Here is a 27,809-nt window from a genome sequence, read left to right as displayed (position 1 = left end):
TGTTCTTTTCCAGTCCCAGACATCTTTGCCAAATACATTTGGTGGGTTAGCAGTGAGGCTCTTTGAGCAGCTTCCCAAAGTACAGTGTGTTGATTTTGTGGCATACATCTACCTACCACTCTCAGCTAAGAGCACATAAAGAGCAAGAAGAGGATCATCTAAAACTCATTTGATCAAGGGAGAGCCGACAGAAGTCTCCAAAGATTGGAAAGGATTTCTGTCATGCAATGATAATAAGCAGAGCTTGACACTCTTTCTGCTAAATGAGTGGAAGTAATTCAAGTATGCCAAAAGGCTACAAAGAAAACTCTTTGTATGTGAAAGAGAGTTCCCCACTTCCCGCGATGGTCAAAAAACAATTCCAACAAAGACTGAAGCACTGAAGTCCAATCAAGAGGATGCGGATACTTGGGTGATTCTGCATTGCTTGCATGATGCAGGAGATTCCTTCGCTAAGAGTACAATATTGCTCGACTTCTAGAAGCTGATGTCTTTGTGTTACTCTTGAATTTTAAATAACATACAGTACAGGAAGTTCTGTTTTATACAAGTGTTGGGAACAATGACGTCTAATTGATGTGCAACTTGTCATTAAAGAAGTAGGAAAGGAGATGTGTTCAGCATTACCAGCACGTCACGCATACAATACTTGTGATACCACCAGTGCCTCCGTGAGAAAGGGGAACAGAACACCATTTAAGACCCTCAAGCAGCCTCCATAGTACATTTATACATTTCTTTCGCTTGGGAGTTGTATAACTATTGATGGTGCCCAGTATTGCAGCTGGAGCAATTCACATGCATCATGTATGGTGGATCACCTACATGTAACATAAACAGTCCACGCCATAAGAGTTTCCTACAGAGATTCAGCCTCAAACCAGGAATGTTGTTACCAACATAGACTGGGATAGTTATGAGTTTTCTACTTCCGTGTAGGGATGCACTGAGAATGCACCCAAGAACAGCCAATTACCATGCTCTAACGTATGATACAGATAAAATCAGATCCAAATATTCCATCACCTTGTGGCCATGGTCCGGACATTGAGAATGAGCAGCTGGATATAAAACGGAGTTGTAACAGACCTAGGAAATGTTCCACTCCCAGAGACTAATTGTCACAACCTTAGATCGAGAATGACACGTAGACATGTCGGGTGTTTAATCAAAGGCAGATGCACACTTATGAATTTTACACCTTCGAAGCACAACTAAATTACACTTGCAAAAAAATGACATTTCACTCCCGCATTAACCTTCTCCTTCACTCACTACTGCTCGTTCACTGGCTGACCAATTCTCAGTGCTGACTCTGGTTGATTGCTCCGTGGTTCAATGATTACGTTCACTGTCTGGCCGCTGTCAATGATTCACTATCTGATCACTGACGAAAAACACAACTCAATCTATCACTCGTGGGTAACTAAACTATCTTAATCTGGCTCACTCTCTGGCACACACTCCTTGTTCGTTACACTTGACTAAAATTCTACTGTCTAGCACACTCTCTCTAGCACTCTGCCAGCAAGCCAGGCGAGCCCCTAATACTCCGATAGAGTACCTATATACTGAGAGTAGCGACAAGTCCGCATAGGACTCCATTTTCCTGCCAAACGCGCGGCGCTCACCGACTCCCTGCCTGGAGACCTGCTGTCACCTCTCTCTCTCCTGCTGGTGATAGTTGCTGTAAATACTGACGAAAGCATAATATAAGAGAAGGTGATGAAAGAGAAGTAGGATGCTTAAAATCAATGTCTAAATGCGAATATTTAACAATTTACTATAATATAGCAGTAACCTGTTGAGGGACAGGACTTGATGATTACATTCTGTACAAGTTTCCTCACAGCTACCTTTTTACTACTATGTTTTATAATTTTCTTCTGTGTGTTTCTTTTGTCTTCTTCATTAATCTTTTTGTGATAGAAATGCAAGCGAGCATTGATAAACTTGCTTAGAAGTTTGTTTTTGAGGCTGTGACAGGTGGGATTACCATAATTTTTGGTCAGGTTTACTGCTTCATTCATCAGGGTTTTCTTAATGTTATCCCTTCCTGTCAAATCACACTGACCTTTCCTGAGCATCAGCTCTACTTTATGTAGCATCTCACATAGATTAACTGACACAGTAGTAAGTCTTCCTTTTTTGTATTCCTTGAGTAAAGTGAGGTCTGCTGCTTTGTGAGCTGTCTGATGGGGTGATGATATTACATCTCCCAGGCACTAGTCACAGGTGATCTCCGTGTTTTTTACACTATGAACACAATAGCCTACAAGGTTGTACGAAGAATCACTCTCTGTGTTCCACGTATTGTCACAACACACGAAATAATATGAGTTCATGTAGAATGCACATCAAAAGATTCTGTACGGATAATGCACGTAAGAATACGCGTAAAAACACGAGACATGTGATAATAAACACACGAAAGGTAAACGTCATACACATATGACCAGTAACATACGATAGTATAAAGGTAGGATAGTATAAAGGTAGGCTACCTTGGTATGAAGAGCGCACTATTACTGTATTTTGTGAATACTCGGTAAAACTTTTTTCCATGTAGACATAATACACAAGTAACACAATGCACAACAGGAAGTATAATAATACATATGCAAAATATGCATAAATAACCATAAACAACTAATATCAGCATAGTATGAAAAAACCGCGAATTTGTGGATCATCACTTCTTACGCAAATTCATTCTCAATGATTAACCGTCCTGATACCCTTATCTGCTTTAGTGGTTACCTCTTACATCGACAATTCTTTTATTTCTACGGCAGAGAGGAACAAGCTCCCAGCAAATTACATGAAAACATTAACTTCACATAAGACTGATTTAGAAGTTGGTTCCCACCCCAGACGATTGACTTTATTCCTCCACAATTTCCTTCTTTCTGGATCAGATGGAAATGTGAACACTTAAAAGCCTTTCTCCGGTCGATTGGCACACCCATAGGCAGGACAGCCCGGCATCACGCCCACTCTCAGCAACAAAAAAAACATGAACTAACTGAATCCCTGTGCCTTGCGTGAGTCTCTGTCAGGGGGCGCGCGAATTTGGCAGGAAAATGGCGGCCATCAGCTGAGCGTCCGGTACCCCCTGTGTCGCTACTCTCCTGGTATATAGGTACTCTATACTCCCCCACCCCCCCGGCTTCCCTTACTAGAGCAGTACAGAATATTCGAGTGACGATCTCAGATTTTCTGACAAAATAATGCCCATTCCAGATCCTAGGAGAAAACTGACATTTTCTAGCACAATAACACACTTAAATTTACAATATACGATAATAATAATGACAAGAACTAATTTCTACCACAAAATAATGGAAAACAATGAAATCTTCAGAGTTTCTTCACATATCCAGACATAAAACACAGTGCTTACCATACAGGCATAAACGAGTGAAAATGTCCTCATTCCACAGGAGTGTGTAGTTCTCATGGAGGACCCAGAGTTTATAGAGGAGGACGAAGCTCCTGAAACTGTTAATCTTACTGATAAATTGTTCGACTCAGATGCTTAACCATATGCATGTGTTCAACATCATACCTATCTATCAATGTGTATGTTAATCGTGAGCGTTAAACTTGCAGGCAAATTACACTTAAAGTTGAAAACTACAAATAATTATGAAGACGGAGATAAATATATAAAGTTATAATTCACATAATTGATAACTTATTATTCTTTTTAAACTCATTATATACAGAAATATATATATTTTGTCAGTGCAGTTTGAGATATTAATTGTGATCAGGTGGCTTTCAGATTTAGTGTCACTACTTACTAGTGGCAATGTTAGAAATGGCATAGGAAAGGCTGTAACTCATGGAAAAACAACAAAAAGCAATTCTATCAACTAAAGAAAATGACAGAAAAGCAACAATTCTCCCCTCCCCTCCTCCACCCACCAAACCTCCAGCTGAAGCCGGCTGGAAATAGTGAGAACCATCATGCGGCATAGAAAAGGTGGCAAGCATATTTCATAAGAAAGAGGGAAGGGAAGTTCTATTGTGCATTATCTACCAGAAAAGCAAAGCAACATCTTCAACAAAATTTATTGATGTTCTCAGGGTTTTATCATCCAGGACCCGAAATATATATATATATATATATATATATATATATACTAGCAGGGGTACACGAGGTTCCCCCTCTCCCTCCTTATTGATCTTCCTCCTCCTGTCCCTTCCCCCCATCTCTCTCTCTCTCTCTCTCTCTCTCTCTCTCTCTCTCTCTCTCTCTCTCTCTCTCTCTCTCTCTCTCTCTCTCTCTCTCCTTCATCCTTTTTTCGTTCCCCCCCTTTATTTATCTGACTCTTACTAGTCAGCCCCCCTCCTTCAAACCATCGGTCTTTTTGGTCTTAAAACCTTCCTTTGGTCATAAGACCAAAAAGACGAACACTCCAATCCTATTTGTTCTAGTTCAATCTTTCTTTCTACTCCAGAAAGACCATGTACCTCTCATGCTTTTGAAGAGGGAGTATAAGAGGTCCAGGAACATTCTGTTACAGCTTTCACAGACTAACGCACAGTATTGGTGCAAAGTTGTTTACTATTACTGGTGACCTAAAATGACCTCCGACTGGTGACCTCAAATAACCTCGGAGTCAACCTCAAATAGCCTATGTCCGAACTGGAAGTCATGTGAGTCTCCCTGCCAAAAACTGGGCTGCTGGGGTACCCGGCGTTGCCATGGCCAAAAAGGCAACACTCAACCGGTGACCTCAGATGACCCATATCAGAATTTTGACCCCCCTAGAACCATCATTGGATCATAAGGATTCCATATGTAGGTTAAGGCCAGGTAAAATGAAAATTGAGGGAGTAGTTCGTGAACAAACAGACAGACAGACAGACTATAAGTGCCCTTTACATGGTAGATATATATATATATATATATATATATATATATATATATATATATATATATATATATATATATATATATATATATATATATATATATATAACAAATGTGTTATTCAAGAATGAACATACCTAGTTGTAGGTTAGATGACATATTTATCCATGCAATTTATAAAGGTTAGTACTGTATCATAGTTTACTACATTGGAGAGTAGTTTGTTCATATATCTGCAATTCTATTAAATATGAAACACTTAGCTTCATGTGACTAAAATCATTTGCAGATAAATTTATGCCCATTACCTCTACTATAATATGAGCAATCATCTGTGAAGTATTTACTGATAGCGATATTTTCCTGTCCTTTGAATATTTTGAATACTTGATTTAAATCTCCTCATGACCTTCGCGTAGTTAAGGCAAAGAGATTAAGGGCTTCTAAGCCCTCCTCTTTGGTATATTTCCCAAAGTGTCATGTTTGTCACCATTCCGTGTCGTCTCTCCAGTTTCTCGGTACCTTTTTTTTTATTGTATGGTTACCAGAACTGAACGCAGTACTCCAAGTATTGATGTTCTAAGGAATTATAGAAAATGCAGATGATACTTTCAGATTTAAATTCGAATGTTCCTCTTGAGAATCCAGTCAATTTACTGTCATTTATAACAGCCTCTGTATATTGTTTGCGTTTTTTTTTTTTAACTCCTAAGCCTTAATCGTGGTTTACCCAATCAAGTTGGGCATTATTTATGTTATAAGTGGCCCTTGCATTTTTACTGCCAATGTTTAGCACTGTCTATACATTAAAACTGAAATCAGTTTGCCATGTATGGGCCCAGTTACACACTGGTCACGATCTCTCTGGTATGCTGTCTCTGCTCTGTAACCTCTTTTGGCATCATTGGCACTCCACTTGTAACGTCTATCCATCCTGGCTATATCCACTTATTACAACGCTACTTTCATCTGATAAGCCAATCTTCGATCAACCCGAGCACACTGCCAATGAAACCATGCGTCTCTAGCTTCTGCAGAAGTCATTTGTGTGGAACTTTGTCAAAAGCCTTTTATAAATTTAGACTCGTCGTGCATGTTCCGTATATCTTTGAAAAGTTCTGCAGACTCATGAGGCAGGTGCAATTATTCCGAACACCATGCTGCGAATCCTTAATAAGATTATTTGTTTATGTTTCACAAACTTACCTCTTATAACAGTTCCAAGCAATTTGCAAATCACTGATGTTAGGCTAGTTGGACAGTAGTTTTCTGGTTGTGATTTGTTGCAGAATATGGGAATTGCATTTGCAAGCATCCATTCCTGTGGCACCTTACTGATATTCAGTGATTGCTTAAAAAGTTCAGTCTTTTATATTCTCTATTATAGGTATGTACGTTAATATGCGTGGAGATAGTTTGTCTGATCCCAGTGTTTTATTCTCATCTAGTTTACTAATTGCGAAGAGTTCATCTTTTTCATTAACTGTAATGTCGTTCACTATGTTGTCCTGTCCTATAGGAACTTAGAAAATTGCTGGCATACTATGTGTATTTTCACTGGTAAATTCTCACGCAAAGAAAGTGTTAAGAATTTTTCACGATTTAATTTCATTTTCAGTATGCTCTCCATTATCTGTGATTAGTAGTACAATTGTTGAAGTTATTACCTTTTTGTGTCTTATGTAACTGAGAAATTCTTTAGGGCTTGCTTTACTGATACGGGCAATATGTGCATTAAGGCTTTTCTTTCTTCGTTTATTATTATTATTATTATTATTATTATTATTTGGGGGGCTTTTTGACAACGAGCATTGTACGGTACATGTTTCTATCCCTTTGACTCCTTGTGGTAATATAATTTTTATATGCAAGATTTTTTGCTAGCAGACAGTGTTTAATATCGGAATTCCACCATTTGGGTTTAGAATTTTTTGCAAGCCTTCTTTTACACCTTGGAATACATAACTTGATTGCATTGTTGAGAGCTGCTGTTAAAAACTGCCATGCATTATTGATATCTAATGGTTTGATGATAGAATGGCAGATACTAGTACCTAGAGTTTCCTTTAATTTATTAGAATTGACCCTCTTATAGCTGGGCACTTTCTCGTAAGTGGCTGTGGCATTGTCTTCACTCAGTTTAAGGTTATATATAACTACACGATGATCCCTTGTACAAAATTCTTCTCCGACAGTTGCATTACTTAGTAAATTTTCTGATGTGGCTAACACAAGATTTAAGATGTTAGCTCCACGTGCTGGGTAATTTACAAACTTATGCAATGAACATGCCTGCAGATCTGTATATTGGTCTAATCCTATGTGCAAGGATGGGGTTTCTCCCCTTTTTCAGAACTGGTAAATTAAAATCACCAAATATAACAGTGCTTTGTATAGAAGAAATTTGGGTAATTTGATTGTATATTTCATTTTCAATGTTGAGTGGCTGTCCGGGTGGATGATAATTTAACCCAAGCGTGATTTTATGACAAGATTTCATTTCTGAACTGAATATAAATTCTGTCGATGTTTCTAATAGAGGGCTTGGCAATCATGAATGAATGGAATTCTGATTTATCATATACAGTAGCAACAAACTGCCTCCTGCACTGTCTTTCCTTTCACTACTGAAATTGTGATAGCCTGGTAAATAAAACTCTTACTCGGAAATCTCTTTGCTCAGTATTTAGCCACGACTCAGTTACACCAATTACATCATAATCTTCAGCAAAGACAAGAACTTCTAAATCAGAAAATTTATTACACAGACATTTTACAAGAAAGGGTTTAATGAATTTCCTTCCTGATGTAGGGAGCTTCCTTTCCTAAACTGTCACCAAATCATACGATAATTACGTTCGCCTCCCATGATGATTGTTTCTGTCTGTCTGTCTGTCTGTCTGTCTGTCTGTCTGTCTCTCTCTCTCTCTAGGAAAGAAAAAACGTGCTGCATTACAAAGCAAATGACCGAGATAGACAGAACCAAAGGCATTCAAGCTGTCCATCATACGAATTTTGTATTCACTATTCGAAAAAGTGGTTCCATGTGTCAGTAAATGCCACGCCTTCTTGCAAGGAAAGTGAATTCTCCCTATTATTTATTCTGAAAGCCTTATTGAAAATTTCATTCCCGTATCATTCCGTGGGAGTATGCCTGAAATTAAAATATTAGTTTTCTTCTTGTAGTACCGAATCATTTTTCTGCATTTCTTAATTGGCTCTTCTGATCGGGTTCATACAACATCGATGGTACATGTATGAGTAATAACAATGCTATTATGTTTTTCGTTTTCAAAAACGGCATCCACAGCCTCTGTTACATCTACTTCTGCACGTAACACACAAAATTGCTTTCGTTTAGACTCGATGCCCTGTTGCAAAATTCCAGCAACTGACCACGGATGATGGAATCCCCCACAACTCGTGCTTCACAGAGCTCTTCCTCTATTCCTTCAAGAATATGAAATTTATTGAATGTATTTATTGGAATGATGTTCCTTTTTTCTCCCGTTAACGTTGAACTAGTCCGCACTGACTGGAAACCATCCTGTATGGTGGGGGTACAATTAACTAGAATGGGAAAGGGATGGTCAACAATACTGTCACCCTGGACAGCACCATTAGTGCCGAGTTGTGACATTCCCCTCCAGACTGTGTCCGACGTTATTCGCAATAAATTCCTCCGGCGCATGAAATTTTCGGATAAGGTTGTTAATTTTTTTTAGCAGTCTCGTTCAGCCTGTCCCTCTAAGCACTGACGTAATTTGCACATCCTGCAAACAAAGGAGCGATTCGTACAAAAGTATCCAGTAGGACTACCGGAGCAGGCTTAAAAATAATGAATAAAGACGGGAAACGAAACAAAAAATTATGGATTCAGATAAAGCCGTACTTTCAGTGCTATCACATATATCCGATCATCCAAGAAAATGGGAGATGATAAAGGAAACGAAGGTGGAGGTGAGAGAGGAGGTATGGCACGAGAGGGGGAATGTGCATAAGGCGAGAAGGGTAGTGGGGATGAATCAGAAGTGCGGAAGTGGGGATGAGGCAGAAGAGTGGAAGTTAGAGTGAGGCAAGAGAAGAGTCGAAGTGAGGCGAGATCGGGGGACTGGGGATGAGGCGGAAAAAGAGATGGGAAGGAGAGAGGGGATAACAGAGGAAAGAGGGGTAAAGAGACAGGAAATGAGAGTAAAAAGAGGGACTTAAATATGGACAGAGTTACATTAAGTTGGATGGAGTGAAGATGCGACAGTAGTAGGGTGGGATATGGAGATTTTCAAAGGGAAAGGAGAGAACAAGGGAAGAAGTATTTTCAGAGGGAGTGGAAGAGAAAGAGAGAAGAGGAAAGAAAGGAGTGTAAAAGGGAGAAAGAAAATATGTTATAGTGGGGGGTGATGAAGGTAGATTAAGATGTGTGTGTGTGTGTGTGTGTGTGTGTAATTCACCGGGTCGGTCAGGATCACTTGATGGTCGTGATGGTCAGCTTTTACCCTCCCGGAAGGGAGCTGAGAGCTCATATAGTCCGATCTAAGGGCAAGGCTGTGACCTTCACACACGCACACACCCGTCCCCTTGCTCAAGGGGAACAGTAACCACCCACTTCGTCAGTGAAACTTTTCGCAACCTGAGCGAGGCGCGAACTCCCGTCTACCAGATGGCAAGCGAGAACGTTACCACTGCACCAGCAGTGTGTGTGTGTGTGTGTGTGTGTGTGTGTGTGTGTGTGTGTGTCCCTTATTTCACCTATACGTAGGTACGAGTCTGAGTATAGACAGACAGTCAGACAGAGAGACAGAGAAGAAGGGAGAGAGGGAAAGAGAGAAGATGCACATCTGTCGAAGAAGGAAGTGGATGTCCGGAATTCCTTTTTTACTCTTCCGTTGCTAGACCTCGACAAGACAATTTAAATTTATGGTCACGTCTGGAGAGAGGATAAATTCGCATACATAAGCTGTAACACACACACATGCACACACACAATGGCTACATAGTACTCAAGGACACTCACTCACACTCACAACCACATTCATCTGCACTCATATACGCAGTCTCTCAAGCACATACATATCTTAACAAAACACACACACACACACACACACACACACACACACACACACACACACACACACACACACACACACACACACACACACACACACATACAAACACACACCATAATAACCCATGCATTCTTCTTCATTCCACCCCTTCCCTGATTCTCTCAGATTTATTCCAACTTTTACGACTATTCTACAACTTTAGACCAAGAAACTGATACCCTTTTTTTATTCGGTAAATTAGAAAAGGGAGGTTGGGGGGACTTTAATTGGCTGACTGTGACGCGTGCAGGGTGAGTAGAGGAAAAGGGGGGAGAGTGGGTGAGGAAGAGTAAGAAAAAAATGGGTGTGGGAATGAAAAAGGGAAAGTGGGTTGGAAAAGGAGACGGAAAACTAGATGAGGAAGTGTTTTGTTGAAGAAGGAGGAGGAGGATGTGGTACCATGGGGAAGTAGAGGGAGGCGGAGGAGGAAATGTAGTGAGGGAGGGTTCTTAAAGAAGAATGGGAGGGAAATGGCTGGAGGAGAGGGGTGTGAAAGTGGACAGGAAGTGGTTTAGGAAGGAGGAAACCGAAGAGAAGACGAATGGGGGTTGGAAAAGAAAAATGATGGAGAACTGAGGGAGGATGGTATGGAGTAGGCAGAGATTGGCGGGGTTCAGAACTGGTGAAAAATAAGAAAGAAGTTAGAGGAACAAGGAGGAAAGTAATGAGCTAAAATTTGTCTCATACTCTATGAATTTCTAATGAAGACATTCCCAAGGCCCTCAGGCGATCATCAGCCTCCTGATGGATAAAATACGTTTTTTTAACCAGCTTGAAATCTTTCGAGTCGATCTATATCTTTCCGTACTGTAGTTGACTAGAACTGCACCGAAAACTCCAGAAACGATTGTATTAACGAACTGTGGTGTAAGAACAATCTCTTTATTCTTATCGGGAACCGTCTCTGTATGTAACCAAACATTTTTTTTTTTTTCACCCTTTCTATTTCCATGCTCAGTTTGGAAATTTTTGGTTAGTATTGATCAATAGACCTATGTCATTTTCTAAATCAGTGATCCTCAGAGTTCTTTGCTCAAGTGAATAGTCTGGCCCGGGATTCGCATGTTCAGTATGCATCACCTTACATTTCTCCAAGATAAATAGCATTTACCATTTCTCAAACAATGTCTGACTTACAAAAGCCAGCTTCGAGTTTTTCAATCCCTTTAGAACTGATTACATGTGCTCCTAGCTTGATGTCAAGCAAACTTCGATATCACGCGTAACAAACATCCGTCATTGACAAAATGAAGAACAAGAGTGCACCTAGGAACGATCCTTGTCGAACTTCAGAAGTGACAGAAGCCCAGTCAGAAGAACTTCCATTGATCACTACTTGTTCTTTGCTATCCGTGGGTCAACATTTTCTACCCAGAGTGTAATCTTAAATTCAATACCGAGTGCTCACACTTTTGACATCCAAGCAACTTGTTGAATGCATGTTGAAAGTCAGAGGAAAGGATGTGTAAAGATATATTCCTGTCAGTCTTGTTCAACATTTTGTGTAAAAATTCAAGCAAGTCTATTAGGTACGAAAGAGAAAGAGAGAGAGAGAGAGAGAGAGAGAGAGAGAGAGAGAGAGAGAGAGAGAGAGAGAGAGAGAGAGAGAGAGAATGTGTTCGTGCGTGTGAATATAACTAAGTACAGTAGATGGAGGAGACGAGGGCAGTAAGAAGGACGGAGGGAGCAAGGAATATACTAAGTAAAGGAAAAACCGTAGGAAGAATAAAAATTATGTATATAAAGTAGAAGCAAGCGACGCGTAGGCAGTGAAAGGTGAAAGGGTAGGGAAGGAATTTTGTATATATCTATATCTCTATCAATCAGTCAGTCAATCTGTCTATTTTTTTATCTGTCTGTCTATCTGTCTATCTATCTATCTATCTGTATCTCTCTATCTATCGATCGATCTATCGATCTATCTATATATCTATATCTATATCTATATATATATATATATATATATATAGATATATATATATATATATATATATATATATATATTTTGCCAGACGCCTTAATCCCGTAAGCGATGGCCACAAACAAATAGCCTCCATGTCGCCCTGTCCACAGTCATTCCGCTGGTCTCTCCCCAATTCAGACCCACTACTTTGACAATTATATCTCTCCATTCCATGCCTCAGTCTCATCCTTGGCCTCCCCTTCCCTCCCCCCATACTTTACCTCACTCACATACCCTCTCCACGTGGCCAAACTACCTCAGTGTATTTCTCCTAATGTTTTCTTTCATATCCACATCCACACTACAACCCTCTTTCACTCCTAATTTGTCAGCCTCTCTCCCCATGTAACTCCACATACTTCTTACAAATAACTTATTGCCACTGCTCTCATTCTTGACTTGTATCCTTCCAACAAGGCCCAAGCTTCAGTTCCATAGGTTAGAGTTCGTATCACAATACTGTCATGCAGCGACTTTTTTACCTCCATGCTCAATTCCCTATTTCTTATCACTGCTTTCAAAGAACCAGCAACCTCTCTTCCCAACTGTGTCCTTTCAAGCACTTCATCCTTACAAACTTCCATCCCTACTCATCACACTACCCAAGCGCTTAAATGCACTCACGATTTCCATTTCCTCATCATCCAACCTCACTCTGCATTCAGTGACCTTAATTCCCTCGAATACCATAACTTTACTCTTCCCTACATTCACCTTCAAATTCCATTTCTTACACACTTTCATACTCATTCACTAAGCCTTGCGGTTTCCCTTCGTCGTCACTTACCTAAACAATATCATCAGCAGACAACAGTACAGGAAATTTCCAATCGCTGCCTTCTCTCATTAGCACTACTTCAACATCCACTCTCCTACATTATATCTCTTTTACAACCCCATCAGTGTACAGATCGAACAACCTTGGAGAAATGACACTTCCCCATTTCAACCCAACATTTAAATAGAAAATTTCACTCAGTTCACCATCCACAGACACTGCAACCTCAGCACCCTCATACATACCCCTCACGGTATTCAACAGCTTGCCATTTACTCCACATGTTCTTAATATTTTCCACATTCCTTGTCTGTCCACTCTGTCATATGCTTTCTCCAAATCCATGAAGGCTGCATACAACTTCTTTCCCTTCTCTAGAATCTGTGCCACTGAAGACCTAAGGATGAATATCTGATCTACACAACTTCTCCCCTTCCTAAAACCTTCCTAACTCCAACAAATTCCTCTGTTATAGTCCTAACTCCGTAATAACTTTTTTTTTTTTTATCTTTCCGATTCTGGGCAAAGGCTTCAGTGTCTATCACCAGGGCATATCCCCAAGGCCCAGTAGTCCTCCTGCATCTCAACATGTCACCACTTCGGCGCTAACATCCAACGTCCATAATGAATACATGCTAGAACTGCCTCATACGAGACTGGTGTATTGGTATTAGCGAGGGTGTTTTTACAACATGTCGGTGGGTCCTCTGGTAGATCTGTGAAGTCTACTTTTTATGAAATTCAAAACCATTGACTGTTTTATGCTCCAGCGGGGCTTTGAACCGGGGTCCGTTAGGACTGTAGGCCACTTCCCTACTGACTGGGCTACCGCCACCCCAAAATATTCTACCAGATACTTCTATTACGGTACTCTAAAAACACAAATGCCCGTATGATTACCACACACATTTTTCTCCTTTTGCTTTCTACAAGTGAATAATTACAATTGACTTCCAATTCTCCGGGACTCTACCATCCTCCTAGGCAACTCTGCACATCTTCCATTTCCATTCTACTACTCTCATGCTTCAGCATTTCACCCCACACTCCAACACTGCCGGGGGCTTTCTCCATTTTGAATGTCTTCATTGCTTCCACTACTTCCATCCCACATACCTTGTCCTCCCTGCTCATTTCATTCTTTCACCCAGTCATTCCCCATCCACTTTTACTCGCATTACATTCGTTATCTATGTTTAACAACTCCTAAAGTGTTCTCTCCATCAGTTCAGTTTTTCTCCCTTATTCACTATTAGTCTAACACTTTTTTGTTTCACTCCTCTTCTAACTTCTTTATCACCCTATCTAACTCTCTTTACTTCCTTCCAGAACGTTTTCTGACATTCCCCCCATTTTACAAATTCCTTCCAAATTCCTTATCCACTCTCCTCTTACTCTTACTAATTTTTTCACCTCTCTCTTCCTCTCTATATACAACTCTCTCTTCCTTCTCTCAACTTCCTCCATGCCTTTGCCTCCTGTCCACTTACCGTATACATTCTTCTCTTGCGCTACAGCTTGTCTCACCCCTTCATTCCACTATGCTATTCCTTGCACCCCCTTTTGCCTTTTCTTCACCCCACAAACTACCTCACATTCTGCACAGATTTCTTCTGTGAATATCTTGCACACACCTTCTACCTCCTTCATCTGTTCCAAATCATATTTACAGCAAATATATATATATATATATATATATATATATATATATATATATATATATATATATATATATATACACACATATATATATATATTATATTATGGAAAGTGTGGGTGTTCACCATCCACTCACTCGATGTAGTGTTGCTCTCGGGTGTCTTCCCTTTCCTCTCCTCCATTCTTCTTCCCTTCCACCCTCTTCTGTCTTTCCGTCATTCTTCTCTCGTCCTTCTGCCTACGGGTGACTTCACACTCCTTCTTGTCTTTCGTTCCTTCATTGTTTCCTCTCCTTCAGTTTGTGGGTGACTCTACAATGAGTGACAAGCCAAATGGTTTCCTGTACGCCAGGAAACCATTTACCATGCTGGGTGGTAACAATATAACCTAATTTTGGCGCCTGTTGGTTTAGTGGGTGATTACGGCGCTCCAATCGGACTGAGCCGGTGAAGGTTTGTATCCAAGGGTGGTTGGGGTTTATTGCTCACATAATGCCACTTGGATGAGTGAGGCTCGTCACTCTCATCTTTAAATGTCAAGACCAACTTGCCCAGATGCGGACTCCTACGTTTCTCATGGGGCAGCGTAGGATTGGGTGATAGATGTGTGTGTGTGTGTGTGTGTGTATATATATATATATATATATATATATATATATATGTGTGTGTGTGTGTGTGTGTGTATATATATATATATATATATATATATATATATATATATATACTGTATCCACTCATTTGAGGTCTTTCTTTTTCTTTTTCTGAAAAATTCTGGAATATTCCTTAAGAGCACCTTTCCTTTCTTATTAGCCTGTTTATATATATATATATATATATATATATATATATATATATATGTGTGTGTGTGTGTATGTGTGTATATATATATATATATATATATATATATATATATATATATATATATATATATATATATATAAGTATAAGCAGGCTAATACGTAAGGAACGGTGCTCCGTTCCTTTCTTATTAGCCTGTTTATATATAAGCATGCTGATAAGTAAGGAACGGTGCTCTTATGGTATATTCCAAATAACGTCACTGAAAGACAAAAACGGTGAAGTCATTAAATGCAGAGATAAGATGGTGAAGAGAGTTGAAGAACTATGCAAAGAACTGTATGCATCAGACACAGTTGTACCAATAGGTAACATTTCAGTTGTCACAAGTGAAATACCTGAGGTAACGCCAGACGAAGTAAATATTTTTCTTAAAAATATGAAAAGAGACAAGGCTCCGGGAGAAGATGGAATAGTAGCAGATTTACTGTTGGATGCAGGAGTAAAAGTAAAAAGCAGGCTTGCTCACTTATTTAGTCAATGTTTATAATAGTGGAAAATTCCCAAAACATAGTGTAATGCAATATTTATTTTACTTTACTCAAAAGTTGACCCCAAAGATCTTAGTAACTACCGACCCATTAGCTTATTATATGTCATTTACAGACTCTTCGCTAAAGTCTTTATGAAACAGAATAACAACAAATTTGGAGGAAAACCAACCTCGTGAACAGGCAGGATTTCGAAGCGTGTATTCGATTACTGATCACCTAGACACAATGAATCAGCAAATTGAGAAAACTATAGAATATAATAAACGCTGTGCTTATGTTTTGTTTATTACGAAAAGGCTTTCGACTCATTGGAGCACATAGCAATTACAAATTCATTGCAAGAACAAGAAATGAATGAGAACAATGTAAAACTGTTCGAGAACATAGATAAAGAGGGAACTGTTACAGTTAAATCACATAAAGACTCGGAAAAAAAAGTAAGATTGAGAAGGGCGTCCGTCAGGGAGATACAATTTCACCAAATTTTTTTACAGCATACCTAGGAAGTATTTTCAGAAAGTTAGACTGGGAATACAAAGGAGTGAACACAGATGGAGAAAAGCATAAGATTTGCAGATGACATTGTTCTAATCTCAGAAACAGCAGTGACATTGCAAAAATGTTAAATGACCTGAATAGAGAAAGTCTCAAAGTAGGGCCACAGATGAACCGGAGTAAAACTAATGTTTAATCCACCAACACTAAAGAGCGTCATCAGAATAAGCGAAAAAATTCTTTAGGAAGTCGAAGAGTACAATTATTTGGGGGAAAATACTAAAATTAACGAAAGATCATTGTAGTAATATAAAAAGACGCATTACAGTTGAATGGAAAGCCTTCGGTAAACATAGAGACATTATGAAAAGTAGCTTACCAGTTTGTATGATACGAAAAGTATATAACGAATGTATAATTCCAGCTATGATGTATGGTTGTGAGACCTGGAAAATCACAAAATCGATGGGAAATAAATTAATCCATTCTCAGAGAGCAATGGAAAGGTCAATGTTGGGAATATCTTTAAGAGGCAGGAAAAGCTCAACTTGGGTGTGAGAGCACACTAAAGTCAAAGATATAAAAGTTATAAAAGAACAGAAATGGAGGTGGTCAGGCCTTGTAGCAAGAATAAGGGATAACCGATGGAGCAAGAGGCTGACTGACTGGGCGCCAAGAGATTGTAAGCGTAGCAGAAAAAGGCCAGACAGGAGGTGGAGAGATGAAATAGAGAAATTTGCAGGGAAAACGTGACAAAAATTGGCTCAGTCAAGGAATTCGTGGAGAAGGTTGGGTGAGGACTTTGTTCAACGTTGGACTTGTAATGGCTAATGATATATATATATATATAAACAGAAATAGAAAAAAAAATAAAATATCAACATCCTTTCTAATATTTCTTGGAAAAAATCCAGTTTCACTAAGCAAGGTTTCGTTGCGTGTTGAAGGCTGATGAAAAACTGAAGTATGAGGAAAGTGAGATGTAAAGGATCAGGAAGAGATGGTACAGTAGGTTAAAAGAGAGGAAAGGGAAAAACTGGAGGATATGGAAGTGGTGAATGACAGAGGTTAATGGAAAAGTTAAAGGCTGACGTATAGGGACAGTTGGAAGTTGACTGTGAAACTGAAGGTAGAGGGAAACAAGAGATGAAAACTGACAGATAAAAGTTTTGATGAGAAAGATTGAGAGTTAGGAAAATGAAGATGATATAGCTGAGAGACTGAAAAACTCAGGTGTAGGGGAAAGTCTATTGAAGAAGAAGATAATAGGTGGAAGGCTGATGAAAGAGTTGAAGAATACTCGAAGGGAAGAACGGACAAGGTGAAGTGGAGTAAGAGGTCATGACTGAGCGAGATCATAGATTACATCTCTCTGGTAGAGCTGAAGATTAGGGAAAAGATTTAAAGTATAAATTCATGAAACAGGCGAAGAACTACAGAATGATTACAGGTGAAGATTCGGTGAAAGGAGAGTTAATGGAGAACTTGTACATATTGGGAAAGTAAGAGAGACTATGGTCCCTATAAAACTGATGAGTAAAAGGCTATGAATGGGTGGAAAATCGAAGCTTAGTAAACAAGTAATGAGAGAATATAACCGTATTTTGAGAGGAAGGGCGATGCTGAAGGTGACTGAGGACGTGAAGGTACGAGTTGAGGTAACTGCCATGGCTAAAACAGAAGGCAAGAGGAAGAGGAGAAACTTGAAGGGCTGAGATAAATACAGAGAAATTTGAAAGTTAATGTGGAGGAGAACCTAGAAAATTCACAGAAAATTGGAACCTTGGGGAGGAGGAGTGATTAAAAAATGAAGAAACTGAACTTATATAAAAGGAAAAGAAACGTCGACGTGACCTGAGAATTTTGAGAGGGGGGAAAATTTAAGAGACTAATAGAAGATGAACGTTAATCACCATCATCTATTCAGTCTCAGTTTGCTCCATATAAACAGGAGCGTAAGGGCCCAGGGCAAAGCTCTCAGTCTCGGCAATAAAGGCAGAGGTGACCAGCCTCCCAACCTCTGAGTGATATACGTGGGCAATAGATCCCACTTACTCCTCAGCTGGCATCGTCACAGGCTTCGTCCAAGTTGGCGCGTCCTGACCCACTGTAATGAAGAGTTTTGGGGGAACCAGAAAACACTTTGGCTTTACACTCAGAGACACCAAGAAACATAGCTAGATGGAGAGAGAGAGAGAGAGAGAGAGAGAGAGAGAGAGGTGGGGGCAGGCATCACGAAACTGAGTGATTATTGATAGGAAAAATAAATGTTGGAAGTATATGAAACAGACGAAAAAGAGATGCAGGAAGTAGATCGAAACTGAATGAGAAGAGGACGGGAAAAGCTTCGCATAAAGGCACAATATATGGAAGGTAGAAAATAACTTTAATAAAAAAAATAATAATAATAACTTTGGCAAAGGAAGACATAATACGGTTCACTCATTTCATTCAGAACAAGAACCGGTGCCAAGGCACAGCAAACCCGTCCCCCGGCAGTCGTTGTAATGCTGACGTATAAACACAACAGGATATTAAAGCCGCGTTTTCGCGACCTTAAAAGTCAAGATATTTTTACTAATCTCGATATCGTATATTGACTATCGTGCTGATACCCGTTTTCGCGAGCACCATAAGTCAAGACAGTTTTGAATTTTGAGCATGACTAGTCAAGATTAGTCAATGTTCCTCCCGAGGTATTTTGACTGATATTGACTTTCCATTTTGTAAACAAACCAAAGGCTACCGAAGTCGAGCCAAACTTGTGAGAGAAGACGAAAGAGCTTGTGGCCTACTGACACGTAAATGTGGTCCCATATAAGTTTATTTGAAATGAAGAATCCAAATTTGCTGTCAGCTGATACCTGTGGTGGCGCCATCTACCAGCAACTTTAGTAAAAAGTTTTTCATTTAGGTCCATCGAGGCATAAACGTGGTCCCATATAAGGTTACTTGACATTGCTAGTTACAGTTACAACAAACTGTCCGAAACAAGATCATCGCCGCAGGTCCCAGAGCAATTTTACTCTTGTTTTTCCCTGATGCTACCACAACCCGAGGGTCTTGAGGATTTTGACAATTTTACCTTGTGTCCAGCAACAATGGAACAGCTGCCCTTTCATCTGACTCCAAAATTTCAAGCAAAAGCCCCGTCTGGTCGATCACATGACGAATGGCATCATTTAATTCCTCTACTTGCAGAAAATCTCCCAAGGCAGCCATATAACGCACGAACGAATGTTTATAGATGGCTCTGCTGTAAAGGCAATACATTCTTGCCAACCCGTTTTCGCGACACGCACTTGAAACTCAATATCAGTCAAAATGGATATCAAGATGATCTTGACTTGAAAATGTCGCGAAAACGCGATTGTAGTCAAAGATATCACATATCAAATTTGGAGTAGGTCGGGTGAAAATTGACGATTTTATGCCCATTTCAAATTTTAGGTCCGACCCACCTGACATTGACCCGCCTACCTCTAACTGGAGGATGACCCCCTTGATGTACTGAGGCATGTTATAGGATGCAGATTTGAAAGCTGCACCTTTAGGTTTTGGTTTCATGTCGATTTGACGAATTTGAAGAGTTATGGCGAAAAAACGATTTTTTTTTTTTTTTTCTTTGTCCCTATAGCCTGGGCCTTGGCCCAGTTTGGCCCGAAATTTAACTGGGTGATCAGAAGGTCATAGTCCATCATCCCCGTAATTTTATTCAAAATCACACCAGGAATTTTTGCGTGAAGTTGTTAACAGACAGACAGACAAACAAATAGACAAACAGGCAGACAAACCGGGTGAAAACAATACCCGTCCCCAAGCCCCTCCGGGTCGGGGACGGGTAATGAAACAAAAATACTAGAAACACTATTAGCCTAAGCACTGCTGCTGCAGTGCCATAGTCAGTTTGCTTTAGTAAATATTCAAGAAACATTACTTCATTTTGGGATTAATACATTTACCCATTGAGAGTAAATTCATCCCAGGTTGAGAACAACCGGCTTAGAGAGAGAGAGAGAGAGAGAGAGAGAGAGAGAGAGAGAGAGAGAGGGAGAGAAGGGAAATGCAATATGAAAAGAGAGATGAATGGTCGAAGATTGAAAAATCTCAGAAGAAAACAGGAAAAGAAAGATAAGAGAGCTGATTCAAAGAAGCCAGGAACACGAGGCCAGACGCCAGAACACAAGGGAAGGTACGGGAAAGCGAGACGAATTGAAGGCTATGTGAGAAGATGCTGGGAATGAAGGGAATATTAGGCAGAAAATGATAGAGGAAGGGATATGAAAGAAGCATGGAGATGGAGGGACTCAGAGAAGATGAAAGAGTTGTGTGCGATATTTAAGAAACTTGGATGATGAATGGAAGTGGGTAATAAAAGAGAGTGCAGAAAAATAAAGGGAATAAGAAGATGGGAGACAGAGAAGTTGAACGTAAAGTAAGACAGCTGCAAGAAATATATTATATTGATGGGAAAGCGAATGAAAATGAAGGAAAAATGAGGGAAGTGAAGGTGACAGAAAAGAGAAAAAGGTGGTTGAGTGAAGTACCATATGCGTAGTCAAGGGACATAAAATGAAAAATTAAGGCAAATAAGAAGATGCAGCCAAATGAAAGAAAATGAAAAGAAAGCAGAGAATACAATGGAATGAAAAATGTAATAGGGAAAAAAATGGGAAAAGATAGAAGATGGTGCAGAGAAACTAAAGAAAACTGAGAAAAGAAGATGGAACAATGAAGACTGACAGAAAACATACAAGCTGAATGAGAATGGAAAAGAGAAAATGCAGGAACATCAGGCAATACGAGAGATGATGCAGGGAAATACTTGGAGAAAGGAAAAAACGCGGGAAGTATGAAATGGAATGAAGAGTAGTGAAAAGATTAACAAAAAGAAGAGGGGATGGGAGAAATGTGAAAAACAAAAAAAGGAGGCAAGGTGCAAAAAAAAAAAAAAAAAAAATGAGATATGAGGGAAAAAACGTAGGAATATGATGATAAGCAACTGCAAACGCAGAAAAATAATTAGAGGAAACGAGAAAATATAGACAAATCTGGGAGAATGTGGGAAAACGAAAGAAGCAGGAAAATGAAGGAAGCAGAAGGAATATAAAAAGGGAAAATGTTGGAAAATGAATCAGTATTGAAGGAACTGAGAAGGTGCAAGGAACATCTATTTTTCCTGGACTGACAGAGACGCTTTAAGAAAAATGACGGGGCATCAAATAAATTCCTCCCTCGTTTTGCTTCTCCCAGGACGACGCAGATTCCGTGTAACTACTCCGTCTTTGGAAATGCAGCTTTAAATCTGTGCCCGCGGTGAGCTGCGGGGATTCCTAAAATGAATTAAATGGCTTGGAGTGATCTGGAGGGGAAAAAAATTTGTAGGCTATTCTAGGCCACATTGTTTAACAAGATACTGGTCTGTCTGTCTATCTTCGTCTGTGCTTCGTATCAGTACAACACTGATAAATGATTACTGAGTATGAAGGGACAAGAAAAGAGTCTGACAGGCAGACAGACTTAAGTAGATCAGAAGAAAGGATATTAAAAAGTTAAGAAGGCTTATTGTCCAAAGATTCTAAAATTTACAAGAGAATTAAAGAAGTAAAGCGAAGCCAAGTGTAAAAAAATAGACCCAAGAAAACGAGAAAAATAGAAGAAAGTGAAAAAAAAAAAAAAAAAGAGAGAAAGAGAGAGAGAGAGAGAGAGAGAGAGAGAGAGAGAGAGAGAGAACTCGCGGCGGAAATTGCTTGGAAATTAAACGAATAAGTCACAAGGATATGAAGGAAAATGATAGAGGAGGGAGGGGGAGGGGAAGGGAGTAGGGAACTGAAGGGAAATCATGAAGACGCAGAATAAACTTGAAAAAAATTATGCGAAATTATGAAGATGGAGGGAATGAGGGAACATGAAGGGAAAGTAAATGAAGATAAGAGAATATGCGGAAAATGAAAATTCTAGAGGTTATTAAAAAAAAAAACTAGAAAAATGAGGGGACTGAGGCGGGAGATGGGAAATGGGAGATATTATAGGATAATTTTTAAGAGAAGACGCGCCAAATATTAAGGGGGACGAGGGATGATGCAGTGAAATATGGATATGAAGTAAAATAATGAATGCTGGCGAAAATTAAGAAAATAATGGGAGAAAATGGAGAAGGAAAACGAAGGAGATGCAAGCAAATTGAATGAAACAAGTGAAAATGGGGGGAAAGTAAACGTTTTCGGGAATAATGACAGAGGCGGGGAAAACAAGGAAAACTGAAAAAATACAAGCGGGTCAAGAGGAACTGGCACAAGAGAAGAAAATAAACAGATGCATAGAGAAATATATTCCTCTTGGACAGGTAGAGACCTCAGGATTAATCAAAGGACTTCAGATCAATTCGTCTTTTGTCTTGTTTCTCCCAGACCGACCCATATTATGTATTCTCCTACGTCGGTCCTAGTAAATGCAGCCTTAATCAACTGCTTACGATGGATGATTTTTTTTTTCCACATTAGCTGAATGAAATTGGTCTGAGTTCCAATAAATTACTAAGTTATGTAGGTTATTCTAGGTCAAAGTTCATATTTAGAGTGTCCACCTCTCTCTCTCTCTCTCTCTCTCTCTCTCTGAGTTTCTGGTTCGACTGACATGCACTTGATAGAGAACTGTCGAGTGAGAGACGGAAAATAAGAGAAGCCGTGATGATGTAGGTTGATGGACTTAATTAAACGGGTAGATTATGGTAGATTTACAAGAGAGAGAGAGAGAGAGAGAGAGAGAGAGAGAGAGAGAGAGAGAGAGAGAGAGAGAGAGATGTAGCGATGGATCGAAAGACTATGTCAATAAACAGATAAACTGACAGACACAGACTGACATTTCACCACAGGAAATATACTTACAGTTATGGCAAAAATATCGAGTCACTGAAGAAAAGAAATGTCTCCCAGGACTGTTTTAAATTCTGAGGAGTGGGTTTGGATATTTCAAATACATGTGGAGAAGAACAAAAATAAACAAGGTTAATAAAAGAGAAAAAGAGAGAAAGGGAGAGAAAAAAAAAAGAAAAGCCTAAAAGAGATGAAAGTAAGAAGGGACGCAAGGGTGCAGAAAAGAAGGGATGAATTGGAGAATAATGAAAGAAAGATGAGACGAAAGATAGAAAGAAGAGAATAAATGGAGACGAAAGAAGATCCAGGTTGAAGAAAGGAAGAACATGCCGGATAAGAAAGAATAAAACTAGTGGAAACGATGGAGGAAATTAAGAAAATTAAGCAGAAAACTTAGTGAGGAACAAGTAAATGAAGAAGTAAGGCAAGGAAAAAAAATGAAGGATGAAGGATGAAAATATGTAAAGTAGGGAAAGAAGACGAGGGGTAAATGTAGAAAGGAAAAGTAGAAAAGAAGAAAGGAAGGCAAAATGTATCGGAGGAAAGGGTAGTAAAAACAGAGGAAATGAAGAAGCTAAGAAAAAATAAGAAAGAAGAGAAGAGAAAATATGGCAAAGAAGAGAAGAAACAGAAGAGGAAGGAAAAAGAAACGGAATTAGGACTAAATGGAAAGAAGAGAAGAAAAGAAGAAGCAGAGGACAAAGAAAAGTAAAGAGATGGAAGAAATGTAAAGCCAAATAAATGAAGATTAAATAATGGAGGGTGAGAAGTACTAGAAAGGAAAAGGAGGAAAAAATGGGTAAGGAAAAAAAGGAGAAAAAGGGCGAAATGAAGATGATGGAAAAAGCCTAATGAAGCAGAACAAGGACAGAGGAGCATCATAGATGAGAAGATGGAAATAAGTGAAAGTAAAAAGCAATGAAAGACAGAGTCTGCAATGGTGGAGAAGACAATGATTATGGAGCAAGGAGGGAAGAGAAAAAAAAAAGCATGAAGAAGAGAGGAAGAAAGAAAATCAGGAAAAATAGAAGAAAGAATCACGAAGGCTACAAGAAAAATGAGGGAATGGAGAAGGTAGGTTTTGACTTGCTAATAATAAACACCATTAGTCAGAAAAAAAGCTTTCCAGGACGCTTGGCCTCACTCTAAGACTAACTGGCACCTTCAACACCCTGCCATCACCAACCAGCACACGCACTCACAATAAACATAATTCCAGGGTCCAGCACCAACCCTCGTATAATTACCACACTCTACCAACATTTCCTCATCTTCGTGAACCACAACTACCACTAGTACCATGAACAAAGGAGATTCCTTCGATACCAAGGGCTACGATTGTAATCTTACCCACAGCTACCACAACCTGCCATTGTTCCTTCAACAACCAGAACCACATTACCACAAGTACCTCCTCTTAGTACTATCACTCAACTACCATAATCTGCTAACATTATTATTATTATTATTTTTTTTTTTTTATTCAAGGAGGGTCACAGCTACCAGTTACCAAAAAACACCAACATTTCTTTACAACCGATGCCACCACAAACACGGTATCATGTCATGGAACGTTATCCCACAACTACCACAATATACCAAAATTTCATCGGCACTAGTACCACGAGTACCATACTATACCAAACAGTAAACCACCACCACGCGCCTCCACAAAAAAACAGTTATCGCCTCTTAGAACCTTCTTATAAAAAAGGGACAGCTTAACAAAACTCCTTTGAAACCGATGACCCCAATTATCACAAACATTTAACATTATTTCATCACCGAGGGAAACAGCTACCACAATTTCCTCGTAGAACCTTCTTGTACAACCCTCATAACCCACCAACATTACCTCAAAACAAGAATACAGTTATATCGGACACTACTTCTTAGAATCTTCTCTCAGTTACATTACCACAACCTACCAAAATCACTTCCACGACGGAAAACACAGCACACAGTCTACTAACCACCACACAGCGAGTCGCAGAACCTTCTTACTTAAATACTATATCCTTCCTACGTTTCTTCAGCACTGGGCAACACAACTATTTCACTTACCACAATCTACTTTCGTTCCTTGGACAAGGATCACCTAGACATGAGAGGCACCCAAATTCTTGCTGCAGCCTCCACAAACCCACAACATCCACTAAACTACGAGGCAGCACATCCACGCACACCAAGGAATATCAAAACAACACCCAGCACACGATATCATACACAAATACTGTCATCTCTCCACCTTCGCCGGCCTCAGACCAGCCTCCAGAAGCATATCCATACTCAGATCACTCGCCGCTCCATTCAGTCACTTAGAGACAACACACAGCTGCATGTACGGCCTTCTGATATCCACCCTTCTGAATCCTATCTCCCTCGTGAGGACAGGGTCCACCTGGCCCGGCTGAGATGTGGACATCATCCAGCCCTCTTAAGTTACCAGAAGAGGCTGGGTGACTCCGTCGTTGATGCCTGTGCAGGATGCAACACAGCACCCCATACTATTAAGCACAATATGGAAGACTGCATTGCACACAATCACCTGCGCCAACAACACAACATACACTCCTTGAGAGCTCTGTGGGAAAGCCCGGTCACGGCCATGGCCTTCCCTAGGGACTCGGGGCTGTTCGGTCAGACTGCCAAGGGAACAACTACTACTATTACTACTACTGCCACAATTTAGCATCGCTCCTTGGACATCAGAGAGCACAAGTATATAATTACGACGAGGGAGGCAGAAATCGTCATACCCAACCAGCTTTTCTGCAGAGAAGGAAAACTCTGATGTCAAACTACCCGCTGCCTGTTGTGTTGTGCTTTTTTTCGGCAAAAGCGATTCCAGGTGATGAATTTTATGGCTGTAGTTAGCAAAGGTATGTAGCTTATAAACTCCCAACTCCTTCCAGAAAGACATGTTAAAAAATACACTGCGAGTGAGAGCTATGGCGTGTGTCTGGATCTCCCTATCGATATAAATAATATGCAAGGAGTAACACAGAATCCACGACTGCAGCTGAAGAAGCGAGTGATGGCAGAACGAGCAAGAAAGAGCACGTGGATGGTGGGATTAATGACTACAGAGGTGAAGAGGTCTTCTATCGTATACAACAGAAGAGGGTGGATATTCTGTACGTACAAGACACATGGTTGACGGGAAATAACGAAAGTGCTTTGAAGGGAGGATGCAATGCGTTATTCAGTAGTGGAAAAAAAGGAGGCATGGAATCGGAGTTGCAGTGAGAGGGGAATAAAAAAAAAAAGTTGGGGTAAGTAAAGTGAACACAAAGAGCATCATACTGACTAAGGTAATGCTGCTGAGCCGAGGGATTGTATGTAATATCAGGATATGTACACAGATGGGATGCACAGAGGAGGAAGAGAGGAAAAGTTCTACAACAGTTGGAGGAAGCAGAGAGGTGTAGCAACCAGTGAGGTGATGAGTGGAGATGAGTCCAGCGGGAGTATAGGACAATTGGTTGAGAGATATGGGAATAGAGTATGATGGACACGGATGTGGGGAGAGAAATGCAGAGGGGAAACGTATATTATAGAATGTTCGGTGCCTGCTGCAGATGGAAGTAGTAAATAGCATTTTAGAATCGCCTGATGAAATATAAAAGCGCAAGGTCTGTAACCAAAATGACTGCTGGTTAGTGAGACGAAATGGTGCTAAAAGGTAATAAATTGTAGTTATGGAAGGGGAGCATTGAGTTACACAACATAAATTAGCGATGATGGAATTAAAGTAGGAATGCCAGATGAAGAGACATAGCACAGAGAAGAAAGCCGACAGTTGGTAACTTGAAAGTAGAAAGAGCCAGTGATTTTAAGGAGGAGTTAGAAAGGACTGCTAAATGAGTAATTACAGAGGATGAAAATACAGAAGAAAGATGGACAGCGATAAAATGCACGTTGGTAAAGATGAAATAATATGTACTTGGTAGAACCAGTGGTGGCAGAGCAAGGGAGGATAAGCGTTGGTGCATAGAGGAGATACTACCAATGCTTGAGCGAACAAATGAGGTATAAAAAAAGAATGGAGGAGAAATAATAGTGTGGAATTAAAATGGGTGCATAATGAAGTGACAAGGTAGTTGTAAGGGAGATACAGAAATAAAGGGACGAAATGGGTCTGGAAACCATGAAAAAAAAAAAAATCTACAAAATAGCCAGGGTAAGACATGAAGTGAAGTAGGGTTTGGGAGGCATTGTTACTGCAAAAGTAGCATGTTAAAGAAGAAAATGGAATGTTTATACCGAAGAGTTACTGAAAAGAAAAAAGTGAGAGACGAAAATTGGAGGAGATGGAGATTATGGATTGTAGAGTGGAAAATATATGGAGAGTTCTGGTTTTGTGAGCTTTCTAAATGAGGAATTGGAAAGCAGGGGGAGCGTCATACAGTATATAGTGGTAATGATAAGGGCCATTAGCCACGGTGCAGAAAACTAAGTTATACGGCATATGCAAGCAATGTGGAGGGAGGGGGAGTAGACAAATAATAAGGTACGCGGCTGATTGTCGAATTTACATACTGTAGGTAGGCCTTAAAATGACAAAATATATGCTGGAGATACTCGAATGAATTGCGGATGATGAGCTACGAACAAACAAGTTTTGATTTATGAAAGGGAAAAGAACAGCAGATGCAATAACAGCAGTGAGACAGCTGCAGGGAAGAGTGATGGAGAAAAACA

This window comes from Coenobita brevimanus, chromosome 14, assembly GCF_032717465.1.
Source record: "Coenobita brevimanus isolate Jiangsu-jjx chromosome 14, ASM3271746v2, whole genome shotgun sequence".
Lineage (NCBI taxonomy): Eukaryota > Metazoa > Arthropoda > Malacostraca > Decapoda > Coenobitidae > Coenobita > Coenobita brevimanus.
Note: the sequence above shows the minus strand (reverse complement) of the source record.